Genomic DNA, 10,527 nt, shown 5'->3' with positions numbered 1-10,527 from the left:
ATACAGCATTTCCTTGCCGATATCTCTCTTTTGCAAAGAGATAGGCATTGGAAAATTCAGGGCTATTACGTGTAGATGAAGCACTAAAAGGAGGCTTTAAAATTTTCATTCTAGTGTCTTTCGTTTGGGAGAAAAATGTAAAAGTACAATGCAGCTTTTCCTTGCCGATATCTCTCTTTTGCAAAGAGATAGGCATTGGAAAATTCAGGGCTATAACGTGTAGATGAAGCACTAACAGGAGGCTTTAAAATTTTCATTCTAGTGTCTTTCGTTTGGGAGAAAAATGCAAAGGTACAATACAGCATTTCCTTGCCGATATCTCTCTTTTGCAAAGAGATAGGCATTGGAAAATTCAGGGCTATTACGTGTAGATGAAGCACTAAAAGGAGGCTTTAAAATTTTCATTCTAGTGTCTTTCGTTTGGGAGAAAAATGCAAAGGTACAATACAGCTTTTCCTTGCCGATATCTCTCTTTTGCAAAGAGATAGGCATTGGAAAATTCAGGGCTATAACGTGTAGATGAAGCACTAACAGGAGGCTTTAAAATTTTCATTCTAGTGTCCTTCGTTTGGGAGAAAAATGCAAAGGTACAATACAGCTTTTCCTTGCCAATATCTCTCTTTTGCAAAGAGCTAGGCATTGGAAAATTCAGGGCTATAACGTGTAGATGAAGCACTAACAGGAGGCTTTAAAATTTTCATTCTAGTGTCTTTCGTTTGGGAGAAAAATGCAAAGGTACAATACAGCATTTCCTTGCCGATATCTCTCTTTTGCAAAGAGATAGGCATTGGAAAATTCAGGGCTATTACGTGTAGATGAAGCACTAAAAGGAGGCTTTAAAATTTTCATTCTAGTGTCTTTCGTTTGGGAGAAAAATGTAAAAGTACAATGCAGCTTTTCCTTGCCGATATCTCTCTTTTGCAAAGAGATAGGCATTGGAAAATTCAGGGCTATAACGTGTAGATGAAGCACTAACAGGAGGCTTTAAAATTTTCATTCTAGTGTCTTTCGTTTGGGAGAAAAATGTAAAAGTACAATGCAGCTTTTCCTTGCCGATATCTCTCTTTTGCAAAGAGATAGGCATTGGAAAATTCAGGGCTATAACGTGTATATGAAGCACTAACAGGAGGCTTTAAAATTTTCATTCTAGTGTCCTTCGTTTGGGAGAAAAATGCAAAGGTACAATACAGCTTTTCCTTGCCGATATCTCTCTTTTGCAAAGAGATAGGCATTGGAAAATTCAGGGCTATAACGTGTAGATGAAGCACTAATAGGAGGCTTTAAAATTTTCATTCTAGTGTCCTTCGTTTGGGAGAAAAATGCAAAGGTACAATACAGCTTTTCCTTGCCGATATCTCTCTTTTGCAAAGAAATAGGCATTGGAAAATTCAGGGCTATAACGTGTAGATGAAGCACTAACAGGAGGTTTTAAAATTTTCATTCTAGTGTCTTTCGTTTGGGAGAAAAATGCAAAGGTACAATACAGCTTTTCCTTGCCGATATCTCTCTTTTGCAAAGAGCTAGGCATTGGAAAATTCAGGGCTATAACGTGTAGATGAAGCACTAACAGTAGACTTTAAAATTTTCATTCTAGTGTCTTTCGTTTGGGAGAAAAATGCAAAGGTACAATACAGCTTTTCCTTGCCAATATCTCTCTTTTGCAAAGAGCTAGGCATTGGAAAATTCAGGGCTATAACGTGTAGATAAAGCACTAACAGGAGGCTTTAAAATTTTCATTCTAGTGTCTTTCGTTTGGGAGAAAAATGCAAAAGTACAATGCTGCTTTTCCTTGCCGATATCTCTCTTTTGCAAAGAGATAGGCATTGGAAAATTCAGGGCTATAACGTGTAGATGAAGCACTAACAGGAGGCTTTAAAATTTTCATTCTAGTGTCCTTCGTTTGGGAGAAAAATGCAAAGGTACAATACAGCTTTTCCTTGCCAATATCTCTCTTTTGCAAAGAGCTAGGCATTGGAAAATTCAGGGCTATAACGTGTAGATGAAGCACTAACAGGAGGCTTTAAAATTTTCATTCTAGTGTCTTTCGTTTGGGAGAAAAATGCAAAGGTACAATACAGCATTTCCTTGCCGATATCTCTCTTTTGCAAAGAGATAGGCATTGGAAAATTCAGGGCTATTACGTGTAGATGAAGCACTAAAAGGAGGCTTTAAAATTTTCATTCTAGTGTCTTTCGTTTGGGAGAAAAATGTAAAAGTACAATGCAGCTTTTCCTTGCCGATATCTCTCTTTTGCAAAGAGATAGGCATTGGAAAATTCAGGGCTATAACGTGTAGATGAAGCACTAACAGGAGGCTTTAAAATTTTCATTCTAGTGTCTTTCGTTTGGGAGAAAAATGTAAAAGTACAATGCAGCTTTTCCTTGCCGATATCTCTCTTTTGCAAAGAGATAGGCATTGGAAAATTCAGGGCTATAACGTGTATATGAAGCACTAACAGGAGGCTTTAAAATTTTCATTCTAGTGTCTTTCGTTTGGGAGAAAAATGCAAAGGTACAATACAGCTTTTCCTTGCCGATATCTCTCTTTTGCTAAGAGATAGGCATTGGAAAATTCAGGGCTATTACGTGTAGATGAAGCACTAAAAGGAGGCTTTAAAATTTTCATTCTAGTGTCTTTCGTTTGGGAGAAAAATGTAAAAGTACAATGCAGCTTTTCCTTGCCGATATCTCTCTTTTGCAAAGAGATAGGCATTGGAAAATTCAGGGCTATAACGTGTAGATGAAGCACTAACAGGAGGCTTTAAAATTTTCATTCTAGTGTCTTTCGTTTGGGAGAAAAATGTAAAAGTACAATGCAGCTTTTCCTTGCCGATATCTCTCTTTTGCAAAGAGATAGGCATTGGAAAATTCAGGGCTATAACGTGTATATGAAGCACTAACAGGAGGCTTTAAAATTTTCATTCTAGTGTCTTTCGTTTGGGAGAAAAATGCAAAGGTACAATACAGCTTTTCCTTGCCGATATCTCTCTTTTGCTAAGAGATAGGCATTGGAAAATTCAGGGCTATAACGTGTAGATGAAGCACTAAAAGGAGGCTTTAAAATTTTCATTCTAGTGTCCTTCGTTTGGGAGAAAAATGCAAAGGTACAATACAGCTTTTCCTTGCCGATATCTCTCTTTTGCAAAGAGATAGGCATTGGAAAATTCAGGGCTATAACGTGTAGATGAAGCACTAATAGGAGGCTTTAAAATTTTCATTCTAGTGTCCTTCGTTTGGGAGAAAAATGCAAAGGTACAATACAGCTTTTCCTTGCCGATATCTCTCTTTTGCAAAGAAATAGGCATTGGAAAATTCAGGGCTATAACGTGTAGATGAAGCACTAACAGGAGGCTTTAAAATTTTCATTCTAGTGTCTTTCGTTTGGGAGAAAAATGCAAAGGTACAATACAGCTTTTCCTTGCCGATATCTCTCTTTTGCAAAGAGCTAGGCATTGGAAAATTCAGGGCTATAACGTGTAGATGAAGCACTAACAGTAGACTTTAAAATTTTCATTCTAGTGTCTTTCGTTTGGGAGAAAAATGCAAAGGTACAATACAGCTTTTCCTTGCCAATATCTCTCTTTTGCAAAGAGCTAGGCATTGGAAAATTCAGGGCTATAACGTGTAGATAAAGCACTAACAGGAGGCTTTAAAATTTTCATTCTAGTGTCTTTCGTTTGGGAGAAAAATGCAAAAGTACAATGCTGCTTTTCCTTGCCGATATCTCTCTTTTGCAAAGAGATAGGCATTGGAAAATTCAGGGCTATAACGTGTAGATGAAGCACTAACAGGAGGCTTTAAAATTTTCATTCTAGTGTCCTTCGTTTGGGAGAAAAATGCAAAGGTACAATACAGCTTTTCCTTGCCAATATCTCTCTTTTGCAAAGAGCTAGGCATTGGAAAATTCAGGGCTATAACGTGTAGATGAAGCACTAACAGGAGGCTTTAAAATTTTCATTCTAGTGTCTTTCGTTTGGGAGAAAAATGCAAAGGTACAATACAGCATTTCCTTGCCGATATCTCTCTTTTGCAAAGAGATAGGCATTGGAAAATGCAGGGCTATAACGTGTAGATGAAGCACTAACAGGAGGCTTTTAAATTTTCATTCTAGTGTCCTTCGTTTGGGAGAAAAATGCAAAGGTACAATACAGTTTTTCCTTGCCGATATCTCTCTTTTGAAAAGAGATAGGCATTGGAAAATTCAGGGCTATAACGTGTAGATGAAGCACTAACAGGAGGCTTTAAAATTTTCATTCTAGTGTCTTTCGTTTGGGAGAAAAATGCAAAGGTACAATACAGCTTTTCCTTGCCAATATCTCTCTTTTGCAAAGAGCTAGGCATTGGAAAATTCAGGGCTATAACGTGTAGATGAAGCACTAACAGGAGGCTTTAAAATTTTCATTCTAGTGTCTTTCGTTTGGGAGAAAAATGCAAAAGTACAATGCAGCTTTTCCTTGCCGATATCTCTCTTTTGCAAAGAGATAGGCATTGGAAAATGCAGGGCTATAACGTGTAGATGAAGCACTAACAGTAGGCTTTAAAAATTTCATTCTAGTGTCTTTCGTTTGGGAGAAAAATGCAAAAGTACAATGCAGCTTTTCCTTGCCGATATCTCTCTTTTGCAAAGAGATAGGCATTGGAAAATTCAGGGCTATAACGTGTAGATGAAGCACTAATAGGAGGCTTTAAAATTTTCATTCTAATGTCCTTCGTTTGGGAGAAAAATGCAAAGGTACAATACAGCTTTTCCTTGCCGATATCTCTCTTTTGCAAAGAGATAGGCATTGGAAAATTCAGGGCTATAACATGTAGATGAAGCACTAACAGGAGGCTTTAAAATTTTCATTCTAGTGTCTTTCGTTTGGGAGAAAAATGCAAAGGTACAATACAGCTTTTCCTTGCCGATATCTCTCTTTTGCAAAGAGATAGGCATTGGAAAATTCAGGGCTATAACGTGTAGATGAAGCACTAACAGGAGGCTTTAAAATTTTCATTCTAGTGTCCTTCGTTTGGGAGAAAAATGCAAAGGTACAATACAGCTTTTCCTTGCCGATATCTCTCTTTTGCAAAGAGATAGGCATTGGACAAATTCAGGGCTATAACGTGTAGATGAAGCACTAACAGGAGGCTTTAAAATTTTCATTCTAGTGTCTTTCGTTTGGGAGAAAAATGCAAAGGTACAATACAGCTTTTCCTTGCCGATATCTCTCTTTTGCAAAGAGCTAGGCATTGGAAAATTCAGGGCTATAACGTGTAAATGAAGCACTAACAGGAGGCTTTAAAATTTTCATTCTAGTGTCTTTCGTTTGGGAGAAAAATGCAAAGGTACAATACAGCTTTTCCTTGCCAATATCTCTCTTTTGCAAAGAGCTAGGCATTGGAAAATTCAGGGCTATAACGTGTAGATGAAGCACTAACAGGAGGCTTTAACATTTTCATTCTAGTGTCTTTCGTTTGGGAGAAAAATGCAAAGGTACAATACAGTTTTTCCTTGCCGATATCTCTCTTTTGCAAAGAGATAGGCATTGGAAAATTCAGGGCTATAACGTGTAGATGAAGCACTAACAGGAGGCTTTAAAATTTTCATTCTAGTGTCCTTCGTTTGGGAGAAAAATGCAAAGGTACAATACAGCTTTTCCTTGCCAATATCTCTCTTTTGCAAAGAGCTAGGCATTGGAAAATTCAGGGCTATACCGTGTAGATGAAGCACTAACAGGAGGCTTTTACATTTTCATTCTAGTGTCCTTCGTTTGGGAGAAAAATGCAAAGGTACAATACAGCTTTTCCTTGCCGATATCTCTCTTTTGCAAAGAGCTAGGCATTGGAAAAATCAGGGCTATAACGTGTAGATGAAGCACTAACAGGAGGCTTTAAAATTTTCATTCTAGTGTCTTTCGTTTGGGAGAAAAATGCAAAGGTACAATACAGTTTTTCCTTTGCGATATCTCTCTTTTGCAAAGAGATAGGCATTGGAAAATTCAGGGCTATAACGTGTAGATGAAGCACTAACAGGAGGCTTTAAAATTTTCATTCTAGTGTCCTTCGTTTGGGAGAAAAATGCAAAGGTACAATACAGCTTTTCCTTGCCAATATCTCTCTTTTGCAAAGAGCTAGGCATTGGAAAATTCAGGGCTATACCGTGTAGATGAAGCACTAACAGGAGGCTTTTACATTTTCATTCTAGTGTCCTTCGTTTGGGAGAAAAATGCAAAGGTACAATACAGCTTTTCCTTGCCGATATCTCTCTTTTGCAAAGAGATAGGCATTGGAAAATTCAGGGCTATAACGTGTAGATGAAGCACTAACAGGAGGCTTTAAAATTTTCATTCTAGTGTCTTTCGTTTGGGAGAAAAATGCAAAGGTACAATACAGCTTTTCCTTGCCGATATCTCTCTTTTGCAAAGAGATAGGCATTTGAAAATTCAGGGCTATAACGTATAGATGAAGCACTAACAGGAGGCTTTAAAATTTTCATTCTAGTGTCCTTCGTTTGGGAGAAAAATGCAAAGGTACAATACAGCTTTTCCTTGCCGATATCTCTCTTTTGCAAAGAGATAGGCATTGGAAAATTCAGGGCTATAACGTGTAGATGAAGCACTAACAGGAGGCTTTAAAATTTTCATTCTAGTGTCTTTCGTTTGGGAGAAAAATGCAAAGGTACAATACAGCTTTTCCTTGCCGATATCTCTCTTTTGCAAAGAGCTAGGCATTGGAAAATTCAGGGCTATAACGTGTAGATGAAGCACTAATAGGAGGCTTTAAAATTTTCATTCTAATGTCCTTCGTTTGGGAGAAAAATGCAAAGGTACAATACAGCTTTTCCTTGTCGATATCTCTCTTTTGCAAAGAGATAGGCATTGGAAAATTCAGGGCTATAACGTGTATATGAAGCACTAACAGGAGGCTTTAAAATTTTCATTCTAGTGTCTTTCGTTTGGGAGAAAAATGCAAAGGTACAATACAGCTTTTCCTTGCCGATATCTCTCTTTTGCAAAGAGCTAGGCATTGGAAAATTCAGGGCTATAACGTGTAGATGAAGCTCTAACAGTAGACTTTAAAATTTTCATTCTAGTGTCTTTCGTTTGGGAGAAAAATGCAAAGGTACAATACAGCTTTTCCTTGCCAATATCTCTCTTTTGCAAAGAGCTAGGCATTGGAAAATTCAGGGCTATAACGTGTAGCTGAAGCACTAACAGGAGGCTTTAAAATTTTCATTCTAGTGTCTTTCGTTTGGGAGAAAAATGCAAAGGTACAATACAGCTTTTCCTTGCCGATATCTCTCTTTTGCAAAGAGATAGGCATTGGAAAATTCAGGGCTATAACGTGTAGATGAAGCACTAACAGGAGGCTTTAAAATTTTCATTCTAGTGTCTTTCGTTTGGGAGAAAAATCAGCTTGAATGCTTCAGGGGCTGGGGCATAGCCAACATGAGCCCCACACCGAAGGAGGGTGGAGGTGTTTAATGCAAACTAGGGGTCAGACAAGCGCCGCAAAAGGCCACCATGCCCTGCACGCACCTTTTCTGTTTTCATATGCAGACGAGGGTTGAAGCCAACTTTGACCCACTGCTTGGATGACATCACCATATGCAAATCCATCTGCGGCAGGCCTTCCCCCAGGAATGCTTGCACTAGTTGTTGCATTTGGTTTGTTGTTTGGGGGTGCTTCAGTATTAGGCAGCCTTCTGCCCTCCCATGTTCATCTGAAAATATGTGTTCTCCCTGCAGTTGTTGTCCCCAGATGAGAGTTCCCTTGTGCTGCCTCAGTTGAATCTCCTTAACTTGACAGAGATGTGCCTGAGCAGCGGCCCTCCCCAGCTCTATCCCAAATCATACTTATTTTGCATAGGAGATACCATGGTCATGAAGATTATTCTCCCAGGGTGAGGTTCATTCATTGCATTCTGGGTATGCTGACCCCTGTGATTTCCCCAAATGTGGGAAACTCGACTGCTTTATTTGTGGTAGTGGGGGACTGTGTTTGTGTTTTCCTCTGGTCAGCTCTGGTAAAAGTCAGATTTCTTTGTTTCAGAGCCTTGTTCTTCTTTTGAGAGTTCCCTTGTGCTAGTTCTTCAGAACGAACAAATCTTTTGCTTTTTACTAAAGATTTCCGTGGAGAGGAGCAAAACTGAGTTTTATCTCAATTTTTGCATGCCCCGTCTTATTGGGGTTTCTTTTATCAGTTTAAAGATAGAACGAGTGTGCTTTAATGTAAGCTCATTTGCGTAGAAATGACAGTAAATGTTTGTTTCTTTTCAAACAGAACTTTCTTGACTATACTAATTGCTTGAAAGATCTGGGAGCACATGGAAAAGAGTACAAACCATGTTTATAGCAAGGGGAAGCCTGGTGAGAAATCTGCTTTCTTTCTTTCAAATTGGGTGCTCACTTTGAGCTGAATGAGGACTGCTGGCATGGCACTCAGGCGACAGGTAGAATCTTGGTCATGCTGTGGTTTCTCTTCAGAACGAACAAATCTTTCGCCTTTTACTAAAGATTTCCGTGGAGAGGAGCAAAACTGAGTTTTATCTCAATTTTTGCATGCCCCATCTTATTGGGGTTTTATTTTATTGGTTTAAAGATAGAACGAGTGTGCTTTAATGTAAGCTCATTTGCATAGAAATGACAGTAAATGTTTGTTTCTTTTCAAACAGAACTTTCTTGACCACACTAATTGTTTGAAAGATCTGGGAGCACATGGAAAAGAGTACAAACCATGTTTATAGCAAGGGGAAGCCTGGTGAGAAATCTGCTTTCTTTCATTCAAATTGGGTGCTCACTTTGAGCTGAATGAGAACTGCTGGCATGGCACTCAGGCGACAGGTGGAATCTTGGTCATGCTCTGGTTTCTCTTCAGAACTAACAAATATTTCGCCTTTTATTAAAGATTTCCGTGGAGAGGAGCAAAACTGAGTTTTATCTCAATTTTTGCATGCCCCATATTATTGGGGTTTCTTTTATCAGTTTAAAGACAGAACGAGTGTGCTTTCTTGTTAGCTTTAATGTAAGTTTATTTGCATAACAATGACAGTAAATGTTTGTTTCTTTTCAAACAGAACTTTCTTGACCATGCTACTTGCTTGAAAGATCTGGGAGCACATGGAAAACAGTACAAACCATGCAGTATCACAAGAGCCTTTATTTGATCTTTCATGAAGATAGAGCAGAATTGAGGACACGTCAACAATTTCTGCCGAAGGTGGTTCATCTTTCCACATGGTGCCTTTGGCCACTGACACCTTCATTGAGTCAAAGTCTCTGGCTGTGGTCAGAACTTTGAAAATTTATGTCACCAGAACGGTTCAGATTAGGAAAACAGAGGCTCTGTTTGTCCTGTATGCTCCCAACATGATTGGGTGTCCTGCTTCCATGCAGACCATTATGCGCTGGATCTGTGGTAAAATTCAGCATGCTCATTCCACGGCAGGATTGCCGTTACTGAATTAGGTGAAGACCCATTCTACTAGAAAGGTGGGTTCATCCTGGGCAGCTGGTCGGGGAGTCTCGGCATTGCAACTTTGCCGAGCAGCTATTTAGTAAACACTTTTGCTAAGTTTTACAAGTTTGATACCTTGGCTGATGATAACCTCAAGTTGGGTCATTCGGTGCTGCAGAGTCGTACGCACTCTCCCACCCGTTCAAGAGCTTTGGTATAACCCCATGGTTCTTAATGTGACCCCAGCATCCTCTAGGTCGTATGAGAAAATAGGATTTTAATACCTACCGGTAAATCCTTTTCTCTTAGTACGTAGAGGATGCTGGGCACCCGTCCCAGTCCATACTGTGTCTGCAGTTATTACTTGTGGTTATACACATGTTGTGTTACGGTTCTGGTCAGCTTTTTGCTGCAATTGTTCATGCCGTTGGCTTGTGTTCTGTTGAATGCCACGTTCTGCGGCATGCTTAAGGTGTGAGCTGGTAAGATGCTCACCTTAGTTTAACAATAAATCCTTTCCTCGAAATGTCCGTCTCCCTGGGCACAGTTCCTATAACTGGAGTCTGGAGGAGGGGCATATAGGGAGGAGCCAGTTCACACCCTTTGAAAGTCTTAAAGTGCCCATGTCTCTTGCGGATCCCGTCTATACCCCATGGTTCTTAATGTGACCCCAGCATCCTCTACGGACTAAGAGAAAAGGATGCCCTTGTGTACTATCCTGACTTCTCCTCCCGTCTGCTTACTTTGTGCCTTCCAACGCACAATGCGAACTACAGGTGGTGCTGCAGGGCCCACACCCTTTTACTTGCCTTACAGAGCAGCTCTGGAGCTGTTACAGTGCCCAGCTGCTGCAAGAAATCAGCATGAATGCTTCAGGGGATGGGGCATGGCCAACATGAGCCCCACACCAAAGGAGGGTGGGGGTGTTTAATGCGAACTAGGGGTCATCCAAGCACTGCAAAAGGCCGCCATGCCCTGCATGCCCCTTTTCTCTTTTTATATGCAGATGAGGGTTCCAGCCAACTTTGGCCCACTGCTTGGATGACATCACCGTATGCAAATCCGTCTGCTGCAGACCTTCCCCCAGGAATGC

At 39.9% G+C, this 10,527-nt stretch overlaps 4 non-coding genes across 4 annotated transcripts; all 4 read left to right on the top strand.

The window, feature by feature from the left end:
* The first annotated feature begins 7,830 nt into the window (after positions 1–7,830).
* Positions 7,831–7,994, top strand: LOC134982660 (U1 spliceosomal RNA). Its single transcript, XR_010191335.1, has one exon. It is a non-coding gene; the product is annotated as a U1 spliceosomal RNA (small nuclear RNA).
* A 59-nt stretch (positions 7,995–8,053) lies between these two features.
* LOC134982453 (U5 spliceosomal RNA) lies at positions 8,054–8,170 on the top strand. The gene has a single exon (XR_010191148.1). It is a non-coding gene; the product is annotated as a U5 spliceosomal RNA (small nuclear RNA).
* A 274-nt stretch (positions 8,171–8,444) lies between these two features.
* LOC134982401 (U5 spliceosomal RNA) lies at positions 8,445–8,560 on the top strand. Its single transcript, XR_010191099.1, has one exon. It is a non-coding gene; the product is annotated as a U5 spliceosomal RNA (small nuclear RNA).
* Positions 8,561–8,835: 275 nt separating this feature from the next.
* LOC134982435 (U5 spliceosomal RNA) lies at positions 8,836–8,951 on the top strand. Its single transcript, XR_010191131.1, has one exon. It is a non-coding gene; the product is annotated as a U5 spliceosomal RNA (small nuclear RNA).
* The last annotated feature ends 1,576 nt before the right edge of the window (positions 8,952–10,527 follow it).

Source organism: Pseudophryne corroboree (assembly GCF_028390025.1).
Source record: "Pseudophryne corroboree isolate aPseCor3 chromosome 12 unlocalized genomic scaffold, aPseCor3.hap2 SUPER_12_unloc_1, whole genome shotgun sequence".
Lineage (NCBI taxonomy): Eukaryota > Metazoa > Chordata > Amphibia > Anura > Myobatrachidae > Pseudophryne > Pseudophryne corroboree.
Note: the sequence above shows the minus strand (reverse complement) of the source record. Positions and strands in the feature narration are given on the sequence as shown.